This window comes from Marmota flaviventris, chromosome 20, assembly GCF_047511675.1.
Source record: "Marmota flaviventris isolate mMarFla1 chromosome 20, mMarFla1.hap1, whole genome shotgun sequence".
NCBI lineage: Eukaryota > Metazoa > Chordata > Mammalia > Rodentia > Sciuridae > Marmota > Marmota flaviventris.
The window spans coordinates 25495918-25522766 of record NC_092517.1 but is presented as its reverse complement, the minus strand read 5'-3'; positions in this window follow the sequence as shown (position 1 = coordinate 25522766).

Genomic DNA, 26849 nt, shown 5'->3' with positions numbered 1-26849 from the left:
TTTGCTGTGGTGGTAATATGAGGTTCCACTGAATGCCAGGTTGGAGGGGTCTCGCGCTTGGATGGGCGAGTCTTCTCTACCCTGGCTAGGGTGGTATACAAGTTCCCAGCGACATCCAGGTGGGAGCATCTCCAGCCTGAAGGGCGAGTCCCTTCAACCCTGGTTGTGGGGGTATAAAAGGCTCCTCTTATCCTCAGTAGGGAGGGGTCTCCTGCCAGGAGGGAACGTTGCTGCTACCCCGGCTGCAGCTGTATACAACACTCCCCTCTCCAGACACCCAGGTGGGAGTGGTCTTCTGCCTTAAGGGTCGAGTCCCTTCTACCCTGGCTAAAGCAGTATAGGAGTTACCTCCAATTCCAGGTGGGAGGTTTCTCTCTCCTGGAGTTGCGAATTGCCTCTACCCTGGCTGCTGGAGTATATGAACTCCACCTGACACACAGGTGGGAGGGATCTTCCTCCTGGAGATACAAGTCCCCTCTACCCGGACTAAGGGGATATAGGAGTTACTCCCATTCCCAGGTGGGAGGTGTTTCTCGCCTGGATGTGTAAGTTGCCTCTACCCTGGCTTCTGGGGTATATGAGCTGACTGCTTTGGTATATGCCACCCAGGTAGGAGGGGTCTTCCGCCTAGAGGGTGACTTCCCTCTATTCTGGCTGAGGGTGTGTAGATTTTCCTAGACACCCAGGTGGGAGTGTTCTCCTGCTTGGAGGGGCGAGTCACTTCTATTCTGGCGGCTATGGTATACAAGCTCCCCAACATACCCAGATAAGAGGGGTCTCGTGCCCGAAGGGGCAAGTCACCTCTACACTGGCTTCTGGGTAAAGGACCTCCCCCTGATACCCAGGTGGGAGTGACTATGGCCTGGAGAGGCGAGTCCCCTCTACCCTGGCTGCAGTGGTATAGGAGGTCTCCTCTAAACCCAGGTTGGAGGGGTCTCCTACCTCCAATGGTGAGTCCCCTCTACCCTGCTTGTGGGAGTATATAAACTCCCCTGACAACCAGGTGGAAGTGATATTCCACCTGGAGGTTCCAGTCCCCTGTCCCCTGGCTCTGGTGGTACAGGAGCTCCCCCTACACCCAGGTTATGGGGGTCACAAGACTGGAGGGGTGAGTCACATCTACTCTGGCTAAGACAGTGTGGAGTTACCCCCATCCCCAAGTGGTAGGTTTCTCGCTCCTGGAGCGAGTTGCCTCTACCCTGGCTGCTAGGGAATATGAGCTCACCTGACACCCAGGTGGGAGGGGTCTTCTGCCTGGAGGGGCGAGTGCCCTCTACCCCTGCTAATTCGGTATAGGAGTTACTCCCATTCCCAGTTGAGTGTTTTTTCTTGACTCAGGTGCAAGTTGCCTCTATGCTGGCTGCTGGGGTATATGAACTCCATCTGACACCCAGGAGGGAGGGATATTCTGCCTCTAGGGTCCAGTCAACTCTGCCCTGGCTGCATCAATTAAGGAGCTTCCCCTGACACCCAAGTGGGAGGAGTGACTTCTCTTGACCCTGTTTGAGTGGGTGTACCAGCTCTACCAGACACCCAGATAGGAGGGGTCTCCCGACTGGAGGTGCAAGTTTCCTCTATCCTGGCTGCTGGGGTATAAGAGCTCCACCTGACACCCAGGTGGGATGGGTCTTCCAACTGGAGGGGCGTGTCCCCTCTTCCCAGGCTAAGAGGGTATAGGAGTTACTCTAATTCCCAGGTGGTAAGTGTTTCTCTCCTGGGGGTGCGAGTTGCCTCTACCCTAGCTGCTGGAATACATGAGCTCCACCTGACACCCAGGTAGGTTGGGTCTTCTGCCTTGAGGTGCAAGTTCACTCTACCCTGGTTTTAATGGTTAAGGAGATTCCCCTGACACTCATGTGAGAGGGATCTCCCACCTGGAGTGGTGATTTCCCTCTAGCCTGGCTGAGGGGGTGTGTAGCTCTCCCAGACACACAGGTGGGAAGGGTCTCCTGCTTGGAGGGGCAAGACCCCTCTATTCTGGCTGCTGTGGTAAACAAGCTCCGCACCATACCCACATTGGAGGGATCTCCCACCTGAAGAGACAAGTCCCTTCTATCTTGGCTGCAGTGTTTAGTACCTTTTCCTGACACCCAGGTTGGATGAGTCTCTCGCCTGGAGAGGCGAGTCCCCTCTACCCTGGCTGTGGCAGTAAAGGATCCCTTCCGGACACCCATGTGGGAGGGTCTGCAGCCTGGAGAGACAGCTTCCCTCTACCCTGGCTGCAGTGGTTTAGGATCTCCCCTCTACACCCAGGTGGGAGAGGTCTACCACCTCGAATGGTGAGTCCCCTCTACCCTGCTATTGCAGTATATGATCTCTGCTGACAAGCACGTGGAAGGGTTCTTCCGCCTGGAGGGTTGAGTCCCCACTCCCTTGGCTCTGGCTGTATAGGAGCTCCATCTACACCCTGGTATGGGGTCTCCTGAATGGAGGGGAAAGTCTCCTCTACACAGGTTGCGGGGGTATAGGAGATCCCCCAGACACCCAGATGGGAATAGTCTCCCTCCTGGAGCAATGAGTCACCTGTACCATGGTTTTGGCTGTATACACACTCTCCCAGACACCCAAATGGAAGAGGTCGTCTGCCTGGAGGGGAGAGTTTTCTCTACCTGGGCTAAGAGGGTATAGGAATTACTCCCATTCCTAGGTGGGAGGTGTTTCTCACCTGGAAGTGCGAGATGTTTGTACCCTGGTTGCTGGGGAGTATGAGCTCCACCTGCTTGGAGGGGCAACTCCCCTCTATTCTGGCTGCTGTTGTATATGAGCCCCCCATACACAGATGTGATGGGTCTCCATCCTGAAAGGGCCAGAACCCTGTACCCTGGCTGCAGTGGTATACTAGTTTTCCCTGACACCCAGATTGGATGGGTCTTTCGCCTGGAGGGGTGAGTTCCCTCAACCCTGGCTGTGGGGGTATAAGAGCCCCCTCCTACCTTCAGTAGGGATGGGACTCCCACTTGGAGGGTGAGTCACTGCTAACCCAGCTGCAGCTGTATACGAAACCCCCCTCACCAGACACCCATGTGGGAGACATCTGTTGACTGGAGGGGCAAGCTACACTCCCCTGGCCAAGGCCGTATAGGAGTTACCCCCATTCCTATATGGGAGGTGTCTCTCACTTGGAGTTGCAAGTTGCATCTACCCTGGCTGCTGAGGTATATGAGCTCCACCTGACATCCAGGTGGGAGGGGTCTTCTGCCTGGAGAGGCGAATCCACTTTACCCTGGCAGCAGAGGTTAAGGAGCTTCCCCTGACACCCAGGGGATGGGTCACATGCCTAGAGGTTTGACTTCCCTCTACCCTGGCTGAGTGGGTGTACCAGCTATCCCAGACTCCAAAGTGGGAGAGGTCTCCTGCTTGGAGAGAGTGCCCTCTATTCTGGATGCTGTGGTATAGGAGCTCCCCCAAACCCAGATAAGAGGGGTCTCCAACGTTAAGGGGTGAACCACTTTAGCCAGACCACAGTGGTTTTCTAGCTTTCCCTGACTCCCAGGTTGGATGTGTCTCTAGCCTGGAGGGGCGAGTTCCCTCTAAACTGGCTGTGACAGTAAAGGATCCCCCCAGCACACCCAGGTGGGAAGGTCTCTGGTCTGGAGAGGCGATTTCCCTCTACACTGGCTCCAGTGGTATAGGAGGTCCCCCCTACAGCCAGGTGGGAGGGTTCTCTGCCTCCAGTGGGAGTCCCCTCTACCCTGCCTGTGGCACTATATGTATTGCCCTGACAAACAGGTGGAAGGGATTTTCCACCTGGAAGGTAGAGTCCCCTCTCACCTGGCTCTGGGAGTATAGGAGCTCCCCACCACATCCAGGTTATAGGGTCTCCCGACTGGAGAGGTGAGTACCCTCTACATTGGCTGCAGTGTGTAGTAGCTCTCCCTGCCACCCAGATGGGAGGGGTTTCCCGCCTGCAGCAATGAATCCCCCCTACCCTGGCTGTGGCCATATACAAGCTCTCCCAGGCACTGAGGTGGGAGGGGTCTCCCGCCTGGAGGAGCAAGTCTTCTCTACTCTGGCTAAGGCCATCTACAATCACCCCCCTACACACAGGTGGAAGTGGACTTCTGCATGAAAGGGCCAGTCTCGGTATAGAAGCATCCCTGACACCCAGGTGGGAGGGGTATCCCTCCAGGAAGGGTGAGTCCCCTCTACTTTAGCTCTTGTAATATGAGAGCTCCCAGTACACCCAGGTGGGAGGGTTCTTCTGCCTGCAGGGGCGTATTCCCTCTACCCTGACTGGCACTATAGAACCTCCCACTGACACCCAGGTGGGAGAGGTCTCCCTCCTGTAGGGGCGATTCCCCTCTACAATGACTGCTTCAGTAATCAAGCAAATTGGCTGCAGCAGTGTAGGAACTCACCCTGACCCCTAAGTTGGAGGAGTATCCCTATTGGAGAGGCGAGTCCCCTCTACCCAGGCTGCAGAGTAAAAAGAGCTCCCCCTGAATCCCAGGTGGGAGGGATCTCCCACCTAGAGGGGCGAGTTCCTTCTTCCCTTGCTGCTGTGGTAAATTATCTCGCCCTGACACCCAGGTGGGAGGGACTCCGGCCTGAAGAGGCAAGGCCCCTCTACCCTGGCTGCAGTGGTATAAGAGGTCCCCCCATACACCTAGGTGGGAGGGGTCTCTTGCCTCTATTGGCGAGTCCCCACTACCCTGCTTGTGAGAGTATATGAACTCCCCTGACAACCAGGAAGAAGGGATATTCCACCTGGAGTGTCGAGTCCACTCTACCCTGGCTAAGGAGGTATAGGTGTTACCCCCATCCCCAAGTGGTAGGTGTCTCTCACCTGGAGGTGCACATTGCCTCTTCCCCTGACCCTCAGGGTGGAAGGGTCTCCCACCTAGAGGGGTGACTTCCCCCTACAATGGCTGCAGGGGTTTACCAGCTTTCCCAGACACCCAGGTGGGAGGGGTCTCCTGCTTGGAGGGGCAAGTCCCCTCTATTCTGGCTGATGTGGTATACAAGCCCCACATACCCAGATGGGAGGGGTCTCCCACTTTAAAGGACGAGTCCCCTCTACCCTAGCTGCAGTGGTTTACTAGCTTTCCCTGACCCCCAGGAGGGAGGTGTCTCTTGCCTAGAGTGGTGAGTCCCCTCTACCCTGGCTGCAGTGGTATAGGAGTTCCACCCTAGAGGAGTTCCACAGGTGGGAGGAGTCTCCTGCCTTTAGGGGCGAATCCCCTCTACAATGTCTGCTGCAGTAATCAAGCTTCCTGAGATACCCAGGTGGGAAGGGTCTCCCGATTGGATGGGTGAGTCCCCTCTATCCTTGCTGAGGAGATAAAGGAGCTCACCCAGACAACAGGTGGGTGGGGTTTCCTGACCTGAAGGGAAGGAAAGTCCATTCTACCCTGGCTGCAGCAGTGTAAGAACGCCCCCTGACTCCCAGGTTGGAGGAGTCTCCTGCCTAGAGAGGCGAGTCGCCTCTACCCTGGCTGCAGCAGAAAAGAGCTCCCCCTGAATCCCAGGTAGGAGTGATCTCCCGCCTGGCGGGGTGAGTTCCCTCTCCTCTTGCTGCTGAGGTAAATTATCTCCCCCTGACACCCAGGTGGGAGGGACTCGGCCTGGAGAGGTGAGGCCCCTCTACCCTGCCTACAGCAGTTTAGGAGGTCCCTCCTACACCAGGTGGGAGGAATCTCTTGCCTCCATTGGCGAGTCCCCTCTACCCTGTTTGTGGGAGTATATGAACTCCCCTGCCAACCAGGAGGAAGGGATATTCCACCTGGAGTGTTGAGTCCCCTGTCCCCTGGCTCTAGTTGTATATGAGCTCCCGCAAAACCCATGTTATGGGGTCCCAGGCCTGGAGGTGTGAGTCCCCTCTACCCTGGCTAAGGAGGTATAGGAGTTACCCCCATTCCCATGCGGTAGGTGTCTCTCTCTTAGAGGTGCGAGTTGCCTCTACCCTGGCAGCTGGGGCATATGAGCTTACCTGACCCCCAGGTGGAAGGTGTCTTACACCTTGAAGGGCTAGTCAACTCTAACCTGGCTAAGGCAGTATAGGAGTTACCCCCATTCCAAGGTGGGAGGTGTGCCTTGCCTGGAGGTGCAAGTCACCTCTACCCTGGCTGCTGGGCTATATGAGCTCCACCTGACATCCAGGTGGGAGGCGTCTTCTGCCTGGAGCGGCGAGTCCCCTCTACCGGGGCTAAGGTGGTGTAGGAGTTACCCCCATTCCCATGTAGGAGGTGTTTCTTGCCTCAAGTGCGAGTTACCTTTAGCCTGGCTGTAGGGGTATATGATTGCCATGTGACACCCAGGTGGGAGAGTTCTTTCCCATGGAGGGGGGAGTCCACTCTACCCTGGCTGAATGGGTTAAGGAACTTCCCCTGATATCCAGGTGGGATGGGTCTCTTTTCTAGAGGGGTGACTTCCCTCTATAATGGCTGAGGGGGTGTACCAACTCTCCCAGACACTGAGGTGGGAGGGCTCTCCTGCTTGGAGGGGTGAGTCCCCGCTGTTCTTGCTGCTGTATAGAAGCTCACACCCATACCCAGATCAGAGGGGTCTACTGCCTGAAGGGGCAATTCCCTTTTACCCAGGCTTCAATGGTTTACTAGCGTTCCCTGACACACAGGTTGGATGGGTATCTCACCTGCAGGGGCGAGTCCCCTCCATCCTGACTGCTGCAATAAAGGAACTCCCCCTGACACCTATGTGGGAGAGTCTCCGGCCTGGAGAGGTGGGTCCCCACTACCCTGGCTGCAGTGGTATAGGAGGGCCCCCCTATATCCAGGTGGAAGGGTCCACCGTCTCAAATGGCGAGTCCCCTCTACCCTTCTATGGCAGTATATGAACTCCCCTGACAATCAGGTGGACGAGATATTCCACCTGGAGAGTTGAGTCTCCTCTCTTCTGTCTCTGTATAGGAGCGGTATAGGAGCTCCCACTGATACCCAGGTTATGGGGTCTCCCAACTGGAGAGGCATGTCCACTGTACATTGCCTACGGGGGTATAAGAGCTCCCCCTGACACCCAGGTGGGAGGGATTTCCCGCCTGGAGCAATGAGTTCCCCCTATCCTGGCTGTGGCCATATACAAGCTCTCCCAGACACCCTGGTGGGAGGGGTCTACCGTCTGGAGGAGCAAGACTTTTCTACCCTGGCTAAGGCGGTCTACAAGTGCCCCCTTACATATAGGTGGGAGTGGACTTCCGCATGGAAGGGTGAGTTTTCTCTACCCTGACTTTGACGGTATCCAAGCTCTCCCAGGTGGGAGGGGTATCCTGCCTGGAAGGGTGAGTCCCCTCTACTTTAGCTCTTCATATAAGAGGTCCCAGGACACCCAGGTGGGAGAGGTCTTCCACCTTCAGGGGAGTGTTTCCTCTACACTGACTGTGGCAGTATAGGAGCTCCCGCTGACACCCACATGGGAGGGGTTTCCCACCTGTAAAGGTGAGTCCCCTCTACACTGGCTGCTGCAGTAATCAAACTGCCTCAGATACTCAGGTGGTAAGAGTCTCCTGATTGGAAGGGCGAGTCCCCTCTACCCTTGCTTGGGAGGTAGAGGCACTCACCCAGACACCCAGGTGGGAGGGGTCTCCTGCTAGGAGGGGCAAGTCCCCTCTATTCTGGCTGCAGCAGTGTAGGAACTCCCCCTGACACCCAGGAGGGTGTTCTCTTCCGCCTGGAGGGGCGAGTCCTCTCTACCCTGGATTTGGGGGTATAGGAACGCTCCAGGATACCCAGGTGGAAGTGGTCTCCCTTCTGGAGGGGCGAGTCCCCTCTACCTTGCCTGTGGTGGTATAGGATTTCCCCTCACACACCCAGGTGGGAGGGTTCTCCCACTTCAAAGGGCGAGTTCCCTGTACCCTGGCTGCTACAGTAATTAAGCCTCCCCTGGAAACCCAGTTAGGATGGGACTCCTGATTAGAGGGGTGAGTCCCCTCTACCCTTGCTGCATAGGGATAGGAGCTCATTCAGACACCCACGTGGGAGGGGTTTACCAACTGAAAGGGCAAGCCCACTCTACCCTGGCTACAGCAGTAGAGAAACTCCCCCTGACACCCCAGTGGGTGAGGTGTCCCACCTATAGGGGTGACTCCCCACTACCCTGGCTTAGGGGTTGTACCAGCACTCTCAGACACAAAGGTGTAGGGGTCTCCTGCTTGGAGGGGCAAATCTCCTCCATTCTGCCTGTTGTGGTGTATGAGCTCTCCCTCATATCAAGATGGGAGGTGTCTCCTTCCTGAAGGGGCGAGTCCCCTCTACCTAGCTGCAGAGGTATTCTAGCTTTACCTGAAACCCAGATTGGTTAGATCTCTCGCCTGGAGGGGCGAGTCTCCTCTACCCTGGCTGCTTTGGTAAAGGATCTCCCCCTGACACCAAGGTGGGAGGTTCTCTGGACTGGAGAGTCGAGTCCTCTCTATCCTGGCTGCAGTGGTATAGGAGCTCCACCTACACTAAGTTGGAAAGGTCTCTTGCCTCTTGTGGTGAATCTCCTCTACTCTGCCTGTGGTAGTATATGAACTCCCCTGACAACAGGTAGAAGGGATCTTCCACCTGGAGGATCCAGTACCCTCTCCCCTGGCTCTGGAGGTATAGGAGATCCTCTGACACCCAAGTTATACGGTCTGCAGGGCGAGGACACTCTACACTGGCTGTTGGGCATACGACCTCCCACTGACACCAAGGTGGAAGGTTCTCCCGCCTGGAGCAATGAGTTCCTTCTACCCAGGTAGTGGCAGTATACAAGCTCCCCCAGACACCCAGGTGGGAGGGGTCTCCCGCCTGGAGGGGCAAGTCTTCTCTACCCTGGCTAAGGTGGTATACAAGCGCTTCCCTTCAGAGAGGTGGGAGTGGTCTTCTGGATGCATGGGCAAGTTTCCTCTACCCTGGCTTTGGTGATATACAAGGTCACCTGACACACAGGTGGGAGGGGCATCGTGCCTTGAAGGGCAAGTCCCCTATACTTTAGATCTTGCCATATAAGAGGTCCCAGTACACGCAAGTGGGAGGGGTCTCCTGCCTGAAACAATGGGTCCTCTCTACCTTGGCTGTGGTGTTATACAAGCTCTTCCAGACACCAGGGTGAGAGGGGTCTCCTGCCTGGAAGGGCAAGTCTTCTCTACCTTGGCTAAGGTGGTATACAAGCGCCCCAATAAACACAGGTGGGAGTGGTCTTATGCATTGGCGGTTTAGTCTCCTCTATCCTGGCTGTGGAGGTATAGGATTTGCCCCCCACATACCCAGGTGACAGGGGTCTCCTGCCTGAAGGAACCAGTCTCCTCTACCTTGACTGCAGTGGTATACTAGCTGTCCCTGACACCCAGGTTGTATTGGTCTCTTGCCTGGAGCCACGAGTCCCCTCTACCCTGGCTGCAGTGGTATACTAGCTTTCCATGAAACCCAGGATGGATGGGTCTCTCCCCTGGAGGGGAGAGTCCCCTTTACCCTGGCTGTGGCCCTATAGGATCTCCCTCACACACACACACACACACACACACACACACACACACACACACACACACGTGGGAAGGGCGAGTCTCTCTCCTGAAGGAGCAAGTCACCTCTAACCTGGCTGTGGCAGTAGGTATACGAGATCCCCCTAATACACAGGTGGGAAGGTACTCCCAACTGGAGCAGCGAGTGCCCTCTATCATTGTTTCAGAGGTATACAAACTCCCACAGACACCCAGGTGGAAGGGTTCTCCTGCGTGGTGGGGCGAGTCCTCTCTATCCTGGCTGTGGTGGTAAATGTGGTGGTATATGGTGGGAGGGGTCTCCTGCCAGCAGGGGCAAGTACTTTCTATCCTGGCTCTGATGGTATACATTCCCCCGGACACCCAGGTCTGAGGCATCCCCTGCCTGGAGGGGCGAGTCCCCACAACCCTGGCTGCAGTGGTATACAAGCTCCCGTCCCAACCCAGGTGGGAGTGTATCCTGCCTGAAGAGGTGAGTCCCCTCAACCCTGGCTGAGGGGGTATAAGATACCCCTCTTACCCCCAGAAGGAAGGGGTCTCCCGCCTGGAGGGGCGAGTCACTGCTACCCCAGCTGCAGATGTATATGATCCCCTTCTCGCCATACACGCATGTGGGAGGGTTCTTCTGCCTGGAGGGGCATATCCCCTCTACCCTGGCTAAGGCGGTGTAGGAGTTACCCCCATTCCCAGATGGGAGGTGTCTCTGGCCTGGAAGTGAAAGTCTCCTCTACCCTGGATGCTGGGGTATATGAGCTCCACCTGACAACCAGGTGGGCAGGGTCTTCCACCTGGAGAGGTGAGTTCTCTCTACTCTGGCTGCAGCTGTTAAGGAGTTTCCCCTGACACCCAGGTGGGAGGGGTTTTGCGCCTAGAAGGGTGACTTCCCTCTACCCTGGCTGAGGGGTTTACCAGCTCTCCCAGACACCCAGGTGGTAGGGGTCTCCTGTTTGGAGGAGCAGGTCCCCTCTATACTGGCTGCTGTGGTATAGGTGCCCCCCACCCCATATCAAGATGGGAGGGGTCTCCCGCTTTAAGAGTCAAGGCCCCTCTACCATGGATGTAGTGATATACTATCTCTCCCTGACACCCAGGTTGGATGGGTCTCTCACCTGGAGGGGTGAGTCCACTCTACCTTGGCTGCTGTGATAAAGGATCTCACACTTCCACCCAGGTCGGAGGGTCTCTGGCCTGGAGAGGCTAGTCCCCTCTACCCTGGCTGCAATGGTATAGGAACTCCCCCTGAAACCCAGATGGGAGGGGTCTCCCACCTAAAGGTGGGAATCCCTACTACCCTGGCTTTAGCGGTATAGGGGCTCCCCAGGACACCCAGGTGGAAGAGGTCTCCCTCCTGAGAAGTGAGTCCAGTCTGCCTTGGCTGCAGCGGTATGCAAGCTCTCACAGACACCTAGATCAGAGAAATCTCCTGCCTGGAGGGGTGAGTACCCAATACCCTGGCTGCAGTAGTATATGAGCTCCACCCTCACAGCTAGGTGGGAGGGTCTCCTGCCTAAAGGGGCGAGGCCCCTCAACCCTGGCTAAGGAGGTATGAGACCCCCCTCCTACTCCTAGGAGTGAGGGATCTCCAGCTTGGAGGGGTGATTTGCGGCTATTCCATGTGCAGGTGTATAAGATCCCCCCTTGCCAGTCACCCATGTGGGAGGTGTCTTCTGCCTGAAGGTGGTAGTTGCCTCTACCCTGAATGCTGAGGTATATGAGCTCCACTTGACACCCATGTGGGAGGGGTCTTCCACCTGGGGTGGCGTGTCCACTCTACCCTGGCTAAGGCGGTAAAGGAATTACTCCCATTCCCAGGTGGGAGGTGTCTCTCGCCTGGAGGTGTGAGTCACCTCTTCCCTGGCTGCTGGGCTATATGAGGTCCACCTGACACCCTGGTGGGAGGGGTCTTCTGCCTGGAGGGGTGAGACCTCTCTACTCTGGCTGCAGTGGTTAAGGAGATTCCCCTGACACCCAGGTGGGAGGAGTCTCCTGCTTTGAGGGGCGAGTCCCCTCTATTCTGGCTGCTGTGGTATAGGAGCTCCCCAACCATACCAAGATGGGAGGGGTCTCCCTCCTGTAGGGGCGAATCCCCTCTACCCTGGCTGAAGTGGTTTACTAGCTCTCCCTGACACCAACGATGCATGGGTCTCTCCACTGGAGGGGCGAGTTCCTGTACCATGGCTGCTTCGGTAAAGTATCTCTTCCTGACACGCTGGTGGGAGGGTTCTCATGCCTGAAGAAATGAGTCCCCTCTACCCTGGCTGTGGTGGTATACAATGTCTCTCAGACATCAAGGTGGGAGGGGTCTCCCGCCTGGAAGGGCAATTCCCCTCTATCCTAGATAAGGAGGTATACAAGCACCCCACTACACACAGGTGTGAGTGGTCTTCTGCATGGAAGGGTGAGTCCCCTCTACTCTGGCTTTGGCGGTATACAAGCTCTCTGGACACCCAGGTGGGATGGGTCATTCGCCTGAAGGTACATGTTCCCTCTATCCTGGCTGTGCCAGGGTAGGAGCTCCCCCCAACACTCACATGAAAGGTGTTTCTCATCTGTAGGGGTGAGTCCCCTCTACCCTGGATGCTGCAGTAATAAAGCTCCCCCAGACCCCCACGTGGGTGGTGTCCAACGATTGGAGATGCGAGTCCCTTCTTACCTGGCTGCGGAGATATAAGAGCTCAACCAGACACCCAGGTAGGAAAGTCTCCCGACTAGAAGGGCAAGTGTACTCTACCCTGGCTGCAGTGGTGTAGGAACTCCCCCTGACACCCAGATGGAAAGGTTCTCCCACCTAGAGGAGCGAGTCCCCTCTACCCTGGCTTCAGCAGTATAGGAGCTCCCCCTGAAACCCAGGTGTGAGAGGTCTCCCCTCTGGAGGGGAGAGTCTCCTCTACCCTGGCTGTGGCAGTATATGATCTCCCCCACACAAACCCAGGTGGGAGGGGTCTTCTGCCTGGATGAGCAAATCCCCTCTACACTTGTTCTGGTGGTATATGATATTTCCCTGATACACAGGTGTGAAGGGTCTCCAAACTGGAGCAGCGAGTCCTCTCTACCCTGGTTGTGGAGGTAGACAAGCTGCCCCAGATACCCAGATGGGAATGTTCTCCTACATGGAGGAGCAAGTCCCCTATATCCTGGCTGTGGTGGTATATGAGCTCCCACCTACACCCTGGTGGGAGTGATCTCCCACCAGGAGGGCAAGGATTTTCTACCATGGCTCCGGTGGTATATGAGCTCCAGATAACAATTAGGTTGGAGGGGTCTCCCGCCTGCATGGGCAAGCCTCCTCTACCCTGTCTAAGTTGGTCTACAAGTTCCCTGCAACATCCCGATGGGAAGGGACTCCTGCATGGAGGGGCAAGTCCCCATTACTCTGGCTGCAGCAGTATAGGTACTCCCTGCTCACTCAGATGGGAGGGTCTCCAGATGAAGGGTAGAGTCCCCTCAACCTTGGTTTCAGGGGTCTAAGAGCCCCCTCTTACCCCCAGTAGGAGGGGTCTTCAGCCTGGAGGGGTGAGTCACTGCTACACAGGGGAGAGGTGTATAGGATCCCCCCTCGCCAGACACCCATGTGGGGGAGGGGCGAGTCGACTCTACCCTGCCTGCAATTGTTAAGGAGTTTCCCCTGATACCCAGTTGGGAGTGGTCTCCTGCATATAAAGGTGACTTCCTTCTACCCAGCGTGCAGGGGTTTGCCAGCTCTCCCAGACACCCAGGTGGGAGGGTCTCCTGCTTAAAAGCCTCTATTATGGCTTCTGTGGTATAGGAGATCCCCCCTACATACCTTGATTGGAGGGGTCTTCCTCCTGAATGAGCGTGCCCCTCTACCCTGGCTAAGTTGGTATAGAGTTACCCCCATTCCCAGGTGGGAGGTGTCTCTTGCCTGGAGGTGCGAGTTGCCTCTACCCTGGCTTCTTGGCTATATGAGCTCCACCTGACACCCAGGTGGGAGGGGTTTTACACCTGGAGGGGTGAGTCTCCTCTAACCTGGCTGCAGTGGTTAAGGAGCTCCCCATGACACATAGGATGGAGGGGTCTCCGCCTAGAAGGGTGACTTCCCCTTACCCTGGCTGCAGGGGTGTACCAGCTTTCCCAGATACTCTGATGAAGGAGTCCACTGCTTGGAGGGGCAAGTCCCTCTATTCTGGCTGCTGTGGTATAGGAGCTCCCTCACATACCAAGATCGGGGCTGTCTCCCCCTGGATGGGGCAAGTCCCCTCCACCCTGGATCTGGAGATACAGGAGGGGCGAGTCCTCTGAACCCTGGCTGGGATGTATAGGAGTTCCTCCAGTCACCCAGGTGGGAGGGGTTTTCCAAATGGAGGGTTGAGTCCCCTCTAACGTGGCAGCAGTGATATTGGAGCTCCCCTGACACCCAGGTGGGAGGGGTCTCTAGCCTGGAGGGGCAAGTCCCTGCTACCCTGACTCAGTGGTATAAAAGCCCTCAAAGACACTCAGGTGGGAGGGGTCTCCAGCCTGACTGGAAAAGTGCCCTCTACACTGGCTAAGGTAGTATATGATCTCCCATCAACACACAGGTTGGAGGAGCCTTTGCCTGAAGAGGCGAGTTTCCTCTAACCTGGCTGCAGCAGTATGCAAGATCCCAGCAACACTCAGGTGGGAGGGATCTCCCGCCTGGAAGCAGGAGTCCCCTCTACCCTGCTTGGGGCTGTGTACTAGCTCCCCCTACACCCAGTTGGGAGGTGTCTTCTGCCTGGAGGGGCGAGTCCCCTCTACCCTGCCTGCAGAGGTATACGAATTTCCCTCAACATCAACGTGAAAGGGGTCTCCGGCCTGGAGGGGTGACTCCCTGTTACCCTGGCTGCAGCTCTGTAGGAGTCCCCCAATCAAACCCAGGTGTGAGGGTCTCTTGCCTGGAGGGGCGAATCCTTGTTACTCTGGCTGTGCTTAGATATGAGCTTCCCCTAACACCCAGGTGAAAGGGGTATCCCACCTGGAGAGGTGAGTCCCTAAGACCCTGGCTGCAGCTGTACACGAGACCCCACACACTGGGCACAGAGATGGAAGTGATCTCATGACTGTAGGGGTGGGTCCCCTCTACAAAGGGTGATGCAGAACACAAGGTAGCCTGGACACCAAGATGGGAGGGGTCTCTCACCTGGAGGAGGCAGTCTGCTCTACCCACCCTGCAGAGGTATAAGAGCTCCCACATACAACCATGTCTTTTTCATTCACCCAGGCCCAGGTGCTAGCACTTGGGTCTCCATTACTGGGCCTGGCTCCTTGCTTGAGTACCTGGCTGCCCTTCTCCAGGAACAAGTCCCTGTCCCGTGGTTTCAGGCCCCTTTTACTGGCCCCCTTCTGTGCTTCCCCTCTGATTCCCTCATGCTGTGGTATCCTGGCACTGCCTGGATCCTCCGCTCCACCTGCTTCACTCTAGCCTAGGCTGCTAAAATGGGTCCTGCAGCCCAGCGACCCCTGCCAAACTGGACATGCCAGGTATCCCTTCACAGTACCCTCTTTTGCCCCTTAATTATCCATGTTCCTGTTTGAGGATCTACTCACCTGGGACAGAGGAGCAGAATTGGCTGATCTCTGCACCCTTAATGCTCCATATGGGAAACACAGCCCAGCCAGTCCCCTTCACCCCCTGTACCTTGAGGCCTTCCAGTTAACATGGGACTTGCTCCAACCCAGTCCTGAGCGATCTCCTCCCTTCCCTCCCCTGCCCTCTGCACTTACATGCTTCCTCTACCCCAACCCAGTGCTCCCTAACCCTGATCCTTTGTTTTCCAGTCTCCAGGTCTGGGCGCTCGCCTGAGCCCCTGACCACGTTCCTCATGTACCGTGGCATAGCATGGAGTCTCTTTGTGTTGGGTCTTACTTGGGGGCCCCTTACTTGGGCCTCCCAGAGGGCTCACTTAGGTGCCCCTTGTGCTTCCCTCTAGTACTCACGTAGCCCCTACTTCCCTTGCCCTCACACTTTTTCCTGGCGTATGCAGGTCTCCTGTTCCTTGGGTCCCTCATCACAATCATTTGGATGGGTGCCTTGCCTGTGGGGCTGTTTTGGGTCATGGCTCTCGCCCTACAGTGCAGCCACCATGACCCACTGCTGTGCCCTTGATTTGCCCTCCTCCTGCCCCCCTTCCCTTGTCTGGCCTCCTTTAACAGGTCCCTGGTCCTGGATTCAAACCTGAATCAGGGAGCCTTATGGGAAATAGAGCTCTGCCCCTCACCTGGGCCCCTTACTCTGTCTGGGTGCTTGGTCCTCTACCAGGAACTCTGACACCAGGAGGTGACCCTGGGCCTGGAGCCTTACTACCCCCTGCTGGATACCCTGCCTTCTCTCCCAAATCTTGTCCAGTGTCCTGAGACCCTAGCCCAAGCCCTGGCCCTTGGCTCTCCATTCCTTTGCCTGGCTCCTCACTTGAGGCTCTAGTGACCCTTCTTGCTCACTGATTTTCTGGGCATTGTCTGAGGGCCCCTCACTGGGGCCGCTTTCCTACTCTCCTTGGCTTCTCTGTACTAAGTACCCTAGTGCAGGCCCGCCTTCCCAGTCCAGTGTTCCCTGCTCTCCCCTGGCCTGGGCGCTCCGGTAGGTCCCTTACCTGGGCTCCTTGATGGGGTCCTGGCCCCCTTCCAACCTACACCCATCATGTGGCCCTTCAGGCTGTGCCCTTCTTTTGGCCTTCCTGACTTTTCTGTCTCTGACACACATGCCTTCCTGAACCCCTTCCCAGGATGCTCACCAGGGCCAGGAGACTTGACCTGGCCTCTTTGCTCTGGGGGCTTCTTTTGAGAAAACATAAGCCTGCCCGTTGCCTGGGTTTTGCTTCTGTCAGATCTTGCTCCCGGCCCTGATACCCTGCAATTGTCCCGGGCCTTTAGCCCTTCTCCCCCTGTACCATCTGTTCTCCTTTCTCCCCTCCCACCCTCCCTATCCATGTTTCTTTTCATTCACCCTGACCCAGGTGCTAGCATTTAGCTCTCCATTACTGGCCCTGGCTCCTTGCTTGAGACCCTGGCTACAGTTGTCGAAGACCCTGTCCCCTGTCCCTTGGTTTCAGGTCACTTTTGCTGGCCCACTCTTGTGCCTTCCCTCTGATCCCATCATGCTGTGGTATCCTGGCATTGCCAGGACTCTCTTCACCCCCTGCTTCTCCCTAGCCTATGTTGCTCAAATGGTTGCTGGCAGCCCGAATACTCCACACTTCCACACACCAGGTATCCCCTCACAGTACCCACTTTGACACCTTGTTTGGTCCAGGTCCTTCTCTGAGGATCTACTCAACTGGTGCAGAGGAACAGAATTGGCTAGCCTCTGCGCCCTGAAGGCTCCCTATGAGAAACACAGCCCTGCCACTCACCTGAGTTCCCTTCATGAAAATCGAGGCCTGGCAGTTTACATGGACTTGCTCTAACCTAGTCCTGAGTGACCCCTTCCCTTCCCTCCCCTGGCCTCTGGACTTGCATTCTGCTCCTAGAGAAACCCAGCCCTCTCTAACCCTGACACTTTGTGCTCCAGTCCCTGGGCCTAGGCTTTTGCCTGACTGCCTGACTGCATTCCTCATCACCCTTTGGCAAAGCAAGGAGTCTCTTTGTGTTGGGTCTGACCTGGGGTCCCCTTGCTTGTTCTGCCAATGGACTTCCCTAGGTGCCCCTTGGCTTCCTCTGGTCCTCATACAGCCCCTTACTCCTCTTCTCCTTGTGCCTTTTTCTGGCGCTCACAGGTCTCCTGCTCATTGGGTCCCAATCACCATTGATTGGGTGGGTGCCTCGCCTGGGTTCCTGGCTTGGGTCCTGGGTCTCGCACGTATGTGCACATACTGCAACCCCTGACATGCCCTCCCGTTGCCCTCCTTCTGGCTCCCTTTCTTTTCCAGGCCTCCTTTGCCAAGACCCTGGCACTAGATTCTAATCTGATCCAGGGTGCCTTATGGGAAACAATGCCATGCCCCTTGCATGGGCTCCTTGCTCTCCCTGGGTGCTTGGTCCTGCACCAGGAATCCTGAAACCTGGAGGTAACCCTGGGCCTGGAGCCTGACTGCCCCCTTCTGGATCCCTTCCCTTCCTTCCCAAATCTTCTACACTGTCCTTAGCCCCTGCCCAAGCCCTGGCTCTTAGCTCTCTGTTCCCTGGCCTGGCTACTTGCTTGAACCTCTGGTGGCCCTTCATGCTTACTGATTTTGTAGGCATTGTCTGATGTGCCCTCGCTGCGTCCACTTCCCTGCTTGCCTTGGCTTCCATACTACAGTACCCTAGTATAGGCTAGCCTTCTCTGCCCAGCATTCCCTGCTCTCCCCTGACTTGGCCCTCCTCTAGGTCCCTTGCTTGTGCTCCTTGCTGGGGTCGTGGCCCCAACCCCACCCAAACCCGTCTTGTGGCCCTTCAGGCTGTGTCCTACTTCAGGCCTCCTGTCATTTCTGTCTCTTCCATGCCCACTTTCCTGATCCCCTTCCCAGGATGCTCACCTAGGCCAGAGTATAGGACCTTTGGGAAAACATTACCATGCCCCTTACCTGGGAGATTTCGCCTCCCTCAGCCAGGCCCTGCTCCTGACCCCTTACACCCTGCAGGGAACCTGGTCCTTGAGCCCTCCTCCCATGTGCCAGCAGCTCCCCTTTCTCCCTTCCTGACCCTCCCTATCCATGTCTCTTTTCATTATCCCAGGCCCAGGTATAGCACTTGGCTCTATATTACTGAGCCTGGCTCCTTGCTTGAGCCCCTAGCTGCCCTTCTCCATGACCCAGTCCCTGTTCCTTGGTTTTAGGCCCCTTTTACCAGCCCCCTCCTGTGCCTCCCCTCTGATTCCCTCATGCTGTGTCATCCTGGAACTACCCAGACCCACCCCTATCCCTGCTTCTCTCTAGCCTAGGTTGCTAAAATGTGTCTTTCAACCCACTGACACACCACCTCTGCATGTCAGGTATCCTTTCAGAGTACCCTCTTTTGCCCCTCATTGGTTCAGATCTCACTCTGAGGATCTACTCACCTGGTACAGAGGAGTAGAATTGGCTCTTCTCTGCACACTGAATGCTCCCTATGGGAAACACAGTCCTGCCAGTCACATAAGTCCTTTTCCCACCCTGTCCCTTGAGGCCTGGCAGTTAAAATGGGACTTGCTCCATCCCAGCCCTGAGCAATCCCATCCTTTCCTCCCCTCCCTCTAGCCTTGCATGCTGCCACTACTGCAACGCAGCCCTCCCTAACCCTATCCCTTTTCACTCCAGTCTGGGCCTGCAGGTTGGCCTGACCCCCTGAGAGTGTTCTTCGTGGCCCTTGGCATAGCAACGACTCTCTTCCTGTTGTGTATGACCTGGGGACCCCTTTCTTGGGCCCTCTAGTGTGCACCCCTAGGTGTCCCTTGGCTTCTCCTGGTCCTCACGCCACCCCTTCCTTCTCTTCCCCTCACACTTTTTCTGGCGCTAGCATGTCTCCTGCTCTTTGGATCCACCATCACCATGGGTTGGGTGTGTCCCTTGCCTGGACTTCTGGCTTGGGTCCTGGTTCTCACATCTATGCACACCCACTACAACCCCCTATTGTGCCCTCCCTTTGCCCTACTTCAGGCCCTCTTCCTTTTCCTGACCTCCTTTGCCAGGACCCTGGCCATAGGTTCTCATCTGATCTAGGGGCACCTTATGGAAGACAATACCCTGTCCCTCAATGGGGCCACTTGGTCTCCCTGGGTGCTTGGCCCAGCTTTAGGAACCCTGAAACCCGGAGGTGGCCCTGGGCCTTGAGCCTGACTGCCCCCTGCTGGATCCCCTGCCTTCCTTCCCAAATGTAATCCACTGTCCTGAGTACCCTACCCAAGCCCTGGCCCCTGGCTCTCCGTTCCATGACCTGGATTCTCGCTTGAGCCTCTGGTTGCCCTTCTTGCTCACTGCTTTTCTGGGCATTGTCTGAGGGCCCCTCAATGGGGCTGCTTCCATGCTCCACTTGGTATTCCTGGACTGCAATATCCTATTTCAGCCCTGCCTTATCAAACCCACATTCCCTGCTCTTCCCTGGCCTGGGCCCAATTCTAGGTCCCTTGCCTGAGATCCTTGCTGGGGTGTGGCCCTCACCCCACCCACACCCATCCTGTAGCCCTTCAGGCGGACCCTGCTTCATCCCTCCTGTCTTACTCTGCCACGCCGGCTTACCTGATCTCCTTCCCAGGAGGCTCAGCTGATCCAGGCAACTTGATTTGGCCTCTTGGTCCTAGGGGCTCCCTTTGGAAAACATAGCCCTGCCCGTTGTTGGGAAAAGTATAAACGGCAGGCGTACCCCAGAGAAAAAACCCCAACATGGCGCCTAAGTACCTCTCCTTTCTACCTTCCTCTTTTCTGCAGTAGCGCAAAAAGTTCCCGCCCGTGTGAACTCTCCTGCCAGCGCCAATTTCAAATCTCGCTGGCGGGGAATCTTAGCCCCAATAAGAACTAATTCCTGAGCTCTGGAGCTGATATCTGGAACAACTTGCCAATAAACGGTTGGCCTGCCATTTATCTAAGCCCTACCATCTCCCCCTTAGTTCTACATAAGCACACAGCCTTTAGCAATAAAATTGGAATTCTCCCGGCGAAGTGTCTTTGCGTGGGGAATTCTTTCATTCTAGTGCCCCATGTGAGGATACGGGTGAGCTCTTTCCAACAAGAGCCCCATCCCCCTCTCCGCTGAGACACCTCGCCCTGGTCTGCTCTTTTCAGACGCCGGCTCCCTGCACTCACCACTGATCTGGCTTAGGTAAGTTTCCCCTGTCCCTGCTCGCCAATTCCCTTGGGGCTTATGCTGGTTTTGTGACCATGATCGTCTGGCACACTCCAGACGCCCAGTAGGGAGGAGGGAACCCACCCCACTAAGACTTTTACCGGTCGCAGTGGACCCGCTGGATATCCGTTTCCCTTTGGGGCATGAGGCTTCTGAGTTTAAACAAGAGGCTCTGTAGTTTTATTTCCTCCTCCGCTGCCACTGCCAGCTAGAGCTGCTGTTTCCTGCGGGACTACTGTGTCCGGCTGAAGCTGCTTTTCTGCTCAAGGAAACTGAACTCCCGGCCTGAAGCTGCGTTCTGCCAGAGCTTGAGTTCTGTTTTCATTGCTGACTTTTTCCGCTGCAGTCGAAAACTTTCCTGACGTCAGGTTGCCCGTGGCTCCGACCCTATTTGGTCTCACAGATCGCACTTCACTGGTGACGACCGGGTAGTGCCCTCTGTATTTCCTCGTGACGGGTGGTCATTTTAGGGATGCCCACTTGATCCCCGTTTGCCCTGAGCTTCCAGGAAGCTGTTCCAGCCCGGGATTTCTCTTTGTCTCTCTCACTCTTATTCTCTCTCTCTCTCTCTCTCTCTCTCTCTCTCTCTCTCTCTCTCTCTCTCTCTCTCTCTTCCATCTCTCCCTGTGACTATGGGCACCTCTTCGTCTGTACCTGAAGCTTCACCGCTCAAATGTCTAATAAAAAATTTGGCCACACTCTCCCTCACACCAGACATCAAGCCCAAACTTCTAATCAAATTTTGTACCCAAGATTGGCCTACATATCCACTGGATAATGGCAATCATTGGCCTCCAGAAGGCTCCTTAGATTCAAACCTCCTCCAGGACCTTTTTAACTATTTCTGGCATCTGAAAAAGTGGAGGGAGATTCCTTGTGTTGAAGGTTTTAGCTTTCTCGCAGAGCACCCTGCTCTCTGCTCCTCCTGTTCTCCCTCTCAAGTCCTCCTTGCTTTCAAACCCCTCTCTCCCCATATTTCTAATCCTGACTTGGCAGATTCTTCCTCATTCAACCCGGCAGATGAACCCCCACCTTATCCACCAGCCCCATCTGCTCCTTCTCTCCCGCTATACCCTCCTCTTCCTCTGCCTGATTCTATGGATCCTCAGCCTTCCGTTTCATCCCCTCCCCTCTGCCCTCTTCTGCCCGCTCCACCTCCTCCTCTGCAGAGACATCCCCTTCCCCTCCCTCTCCTTCCTGTCCGCCGCCTGCCTCTTTCAGTCCTCCTGTTACCAGGTCTAAGGGACTCCTTCCCACCCCCAAGACAATCGCACCCCTTCGTGTGGTAGCTGGTCCCGAGGGTGTCATCAGAGTACATGTGCCCTTCTCCATGTCGGACATTACTCAGCTAGAGAGGAAGTTAGGCTCATTCACCACCGACCCCACCACTTACATTCGGGAGTTTCAATGGGTCCTGCAAGCATATACTCTCACTCATCATGATATCTACATGCTCTTGGCCAATACACTTCTCCCCAAGGAAAGGCGACGGGTCTGGGAGCTAGCCCAAGCCCATGCTGATGAAAATCATAGGACCAATCCCAACCACACCACGGGCCCTCATGCTGTCCCAGAGCAGGATCCCCTATGGGATTACAACACACCTGGAGGCTTACAGTCTCGTGACCTTTTTACATCCTGCCTCTTGGCGGGCCTGAAAAAGGCCACCCGCAAGGCTGTTAATTTTCAAAAGGTGCAGGAGGTCATTCAAAAGAAGGAAGAAACACCTTCAGAATTCCTGGATAGACTAACCAAGGCACTTCAAGAGTACACAAACCTCGACCCAGAAACCCCTGATGGTCGTCATGTCTTAATGACGTATTTCCTGGCCCAAAGCTACCCTGACATTAAAGCCAAACTTAAGAAGCTTGAACAGGGCCCTGCTACTCCTCAGACCGAAATTCTTGCAGTCGCTTTCAAGGTTTTCCATGGTAGAGAGGATGAAAGCAAACGATGTAGGCAGAGGGCAGAAAATGCCAAATTCCAAATGTTGGCCCAGGTCATTCAGAGAAGGTCATCACCACGCAGTCCTAATAAGACACCCCCTGGAGCTTCCTTCAAATGTGGTAAGGAGGGACATTGGGCCAGGGATTGTCCTTTGTCGAGGACACCCTGTACCCCCTGCCCAAAATGCCATCAAATGGGGCACTGGGGGGCAGACTGCCCAACACCCTGGAGGAGAGGTTGGTCAGCTGCCCGGCAACCCCATCCTCTCCTGGGCTTGGCAGAGGAGGATTGACGGAGCCCTGGGTCTTCCCTCCTGACTATTACCATCAAGAAGCAAGAGCCTAGGGTCACCATCCTGGTGGATGGACTCTTCATTACCTACCTCTTGGATACTGGTGCTGCTTTTTCGATCTTGAGGGTGTATTGGGGTCCTACCACAACCTCAAAAACTCCTATTGTCGGGGTAGGAGGTAAACATATTTTCCCTCAACCCCCCCATCATGTTATATGCAGGGATCACTTTTGTCCTTCACACACTTCTTTCTCGTTATGAGCCATTGCACCATTCCCGTTCTGGGAAGGGACATACTCTCACTATTGAAAGTCACCATTCACATATCACCCCACAGCTCTGCTACCTCTCATTTCCTCATGATGTTCCTAGGGGCAGATACACCTCCTTCACGAACTCTCCCACAACTATCTAAACAAGTTAACCCTGAGGTTTGGGACACAACTACACCCTCTATAGCTGAATGCAGTCCTATTCATATTGTCTTATGGGACCCTTCATGATATATTAGTGAACCACAATATCCACTCACAACCACAGCACTCCTTGGATTAGAACCCATCATCCAGGATTTATTATGAAAGGGGTATCTTAGGCCTACACACTCTCCTTTCAACACCCCCATTCTGGCAGTTAAGAAACCTAACGGGTCCTACAGGCTGGTTCAAGACCTTTGCCTTGTCAACTTCTCTGTGGTCCCCATCCACCCACTAATGCCCAGCCCTTATACTCTCCTCTCTCAGATCCCTGCCACTACTACCCACTTCTCGATCCTAGATTTGAAAGATGCCTTCTTCTCTATTCCCTTGTCCTCAGAATCTCAGGATATCTTTGCTTTTATATGGACTGACTCTCACACCCACCATTCTCGTCAGCTTACCTGGACTCTCTTCCCTCAAGGATTCAGGGATAGCCCCCATCTCTTTGGCCAAGTTCTTGCCCAGGACCTCACATCCTTTCACCCCACTTGTCCTGACTCTACTCTCCTTTAATATGTTGATGACCTTCTTCTATGTAGTCCCTCTTGGGAACACTCTCAATCCCACACTGCCCAGATTCTTAATTTTCTAGCGGACAAGGGATATATGGTGTCTGCCCACAAGGCCCAGGTTTCCCAGACTTCTGTCACCTACCTTGGTTTTTGTCTTACATCCGGGAAAAAGGAAATAACACTGGATAGGAGGCAACTCCTCTCTAATCATCTGGTGCCCCATACGAAAGCTGAAATACTATCATTCCTAGGACTAGCAGGTTATTTTAGGGCCTGGATCCCAAATTACTCTCTTCTAGCCAAACCCCTGTATGACCTAGCAAAGGCACCCCCTAACGAATCTCTTGCCTCCTCCCCCCGCTACCACTTCCGCAGGCTTCAGCCACTCCTCTTAAAGGCACCCTCCCTTCACCTTCCTGATCTTTCAATACCATTTCATCTATATGTCCATGAAAACGGGGAGAAAGCACTTGGGGTCTTAGGTCAAAACTATGGGCCTACATTTGCACCTGTGACATATTTGTCCAAGCAACTAGACCCTACCATCCGTGGGTGGGCCCCTTGCTTAAGAGCTCTGGCTGCTGGACAAATTTTACACAAAGAAGCCTCTAAGCTGACTTTTGGGGCCCCTTTAACTATCCACTCCCCACATCACTTGAAGGATCTTTTAGCTTATAAGGGCCTTCAAACCCTTCCTCCATCCAGAGTTCTGTCGCTCCTCACTTCCTTTCTGGAGAACCCTAATATTACATTCCTCCCCTGCTCTGCACTGAACCCTGCCTCACTTCTCCCAACGACTCCCACATATGACACACCAACTCATAATTGCTTGGAAACCCTAGATGATTTCCTCCCCTGTCATTCTTCCATTTCTGAATGACCACTCACCAAGCCTGACCTTATCTGGCTCACTGACGGCAGTTCCTTTAGGCAGAACGGCACTCATTACTCTGGGTACCCTGTAGTTTCGGCCACTGAGATTATAGAGGCCAAAGCTCTGACTTGAGGAACTACCAACCAGCAGGCTGAACTTACAGCAGCCACTCGTGCCTGCCTTCTAGCACAAGGCAAATTCCTCACCCTTTATACTGACTCAAAATATGTCTTCCATATTCTATTATCCCATGCTGCAATATGGAAGGAGCGAGGCCTCCTTACCACCAAAGGTAATGAGATCACTAATTCGGCTCTTATAACCAATCTGAGAGAGGCCTCCCACTTACCCACCCAGTTGGGAGTTGTCCATTGTAGGTCCCATCAGAAGGATGACTCTCTTATCACTGAGGGCAATGCCAGGGCTGACCAGGCAGCACAGATGGCTGCTACCACTTCCAGTTATGGCCCCCCTTGGGTACATATAATGGCCACTTTAGACAGCTCATCTGAAGCCACTACTTCTTCCAGTAAGAGCAAGGATCTTTTCGAGTTCCTTCATACTCTATTCTATGCCAATTCTCAGTCTTTGACCCTCTTTTTACAGAGCTTCTTTTCCCTCACCCCTCTGACAAAGCCATGCTACAGAATATAGCCTCTAATTGTCATATCTGTCAGCAGACCAACCCTCATACTCCTTTAAGGCCCAAACCTTTCCCCTCCCACCAAGCCCAGGGAGACATTCCTGCTGCTGACTGGCAGGTAGACTTCACCAACATGCCCACAGTACAGCACACTAAATACCTCCTTGTCTTTGTGGACACTTTCTCTGATTGGGTTGAGGCATTTCCCACTTCCAACAAAAAGGCTTCCACCGTAGCTTCAATCTTACTGACAGACATCATCCCCAGGTTTGGTATGCCCACTTCCCTACAATCCGACAGTGGCCCTGAGGTTATTTCTAGGATCACACAAAAGGTCTCTCAAGCCTTCTCCTTCAAGTGGCATTTTCACTGTCCATATCGCCCCCAGGCTTCAGGGAAAGTGGAAAGGGTAAATTGGACTCTAAAAGAAGTCCTTACCAAATTGACAATGGAATTAAACTTAGATTGGGTCAAACTCCTTCCCTTGGCTTTGCTTTGAATCAGAGCTCTCCCTAAGAAACCATCTTTACTGTCTCCCTTTGAGATAATGTATGGAAGACCTCTTATACCCACTGGGTTGGTTGTTTCACAAGGACCTCTCGCACGAGATTTGTCTTTGCCTCTCTTGTTTCATCTCCCCTCGGAATTCTGGAAATATCAGGACTGGCTTCTTCTGGACCCAGTCTCCTCTCCAAACACTCCTCCCTTAACACCTGGAAGTTTAGTCTATTATAATACCCCAGAGGAGAAAGTGGCTCTTGCCCCAAAATGGGAAAGACCCTATCCTGTCATTCTCTGTACCCCCACTGCCACCAAGCTCTCCTTACCAGACAACCGTCTCACTCCCTGGATTCACATTTCTAGGTTGAAGCCATATCACCAGGAGGCCCCACCTGCTGACGACAGGACCACCCCAGAGGAACTCCAAGAGTCACCTCCTGAACCTCCCCTTTACTCCTGCTCTCCACACCCATCTCACCACTTTAAGTTGTGGCTCACACGGTTTTCCCCGCAGCCCAATTCCTCTTAAAGAAGGCAAAATGAGCTTTCCCAACACCCTAGTCTTCTCTCTCTTCTTTTTTTTTGTGTGCTCTCCTTATTTTGTGTGCTCTCTCGGGACTGGTCTTTACCCTCCTCTACTACCATGTATCGATTCACTCTTTGGGAACGATACTCAGAACATGGCATGCAGAAGGTCTGCGAAGTGGATGCAAATACTTGCTTCATCCACAACTGCACCTCTATTTCCCTAAAATTGTCACCTTCCAGGCCCTTCGTCCCTGGTAGCTGGAACTGGCCTTTCATTTGCTTCCTTTTTGATCAAACCAAAGACTATTGCCATTGGTGGCCTGAGATATATTTATGGGTGCCCCTATTGGTCATGCAGGCTCCATGATGAACGCATTAGCTATTCTTACCACTCACTTGGCTACCCTGAAGGGTGGACTTCTAGTTACCTAAAATGGCATAAAGGCTCTTCATCTGATAACAATGGATGGTATACTTTAGATATACCTGACCCCAATGCCAAATGTTGGGACTATGTTAAGTTTGCTGTCTATGCTTGGACAACCTCAGCCAGACCCACGGTGTGGATGACTGTTGGCCGCACCCTGATTACGCCACCTAAGGCAACCATCCAAGTAGTCGAACACATCAAGGAGTCAGAATCAAAACTTCAAGATCTTATCCATAGCCCATCCAAAGAGGATTCAGAGCCTTCAACCTCCTCAGGCCCCCCTCCCACATGGCTCAATTTGCTACACCAAACTCTTCGATTATTAAACTCCACCCCTCTTTCTGTGCCTACTTCTCAGTGTTTTCTCTGTGCTTCACTTAGTCGTCCACTTCTAGCAGCAGTCCCATTAGCGTCAGAAAATATTTCAGCAAAAACCTACAATTTCTCTAAGAAAGGACAACCCCTACATGTGACACGTATCCCACTATGGGAAAGTTATTCCACCAATACTT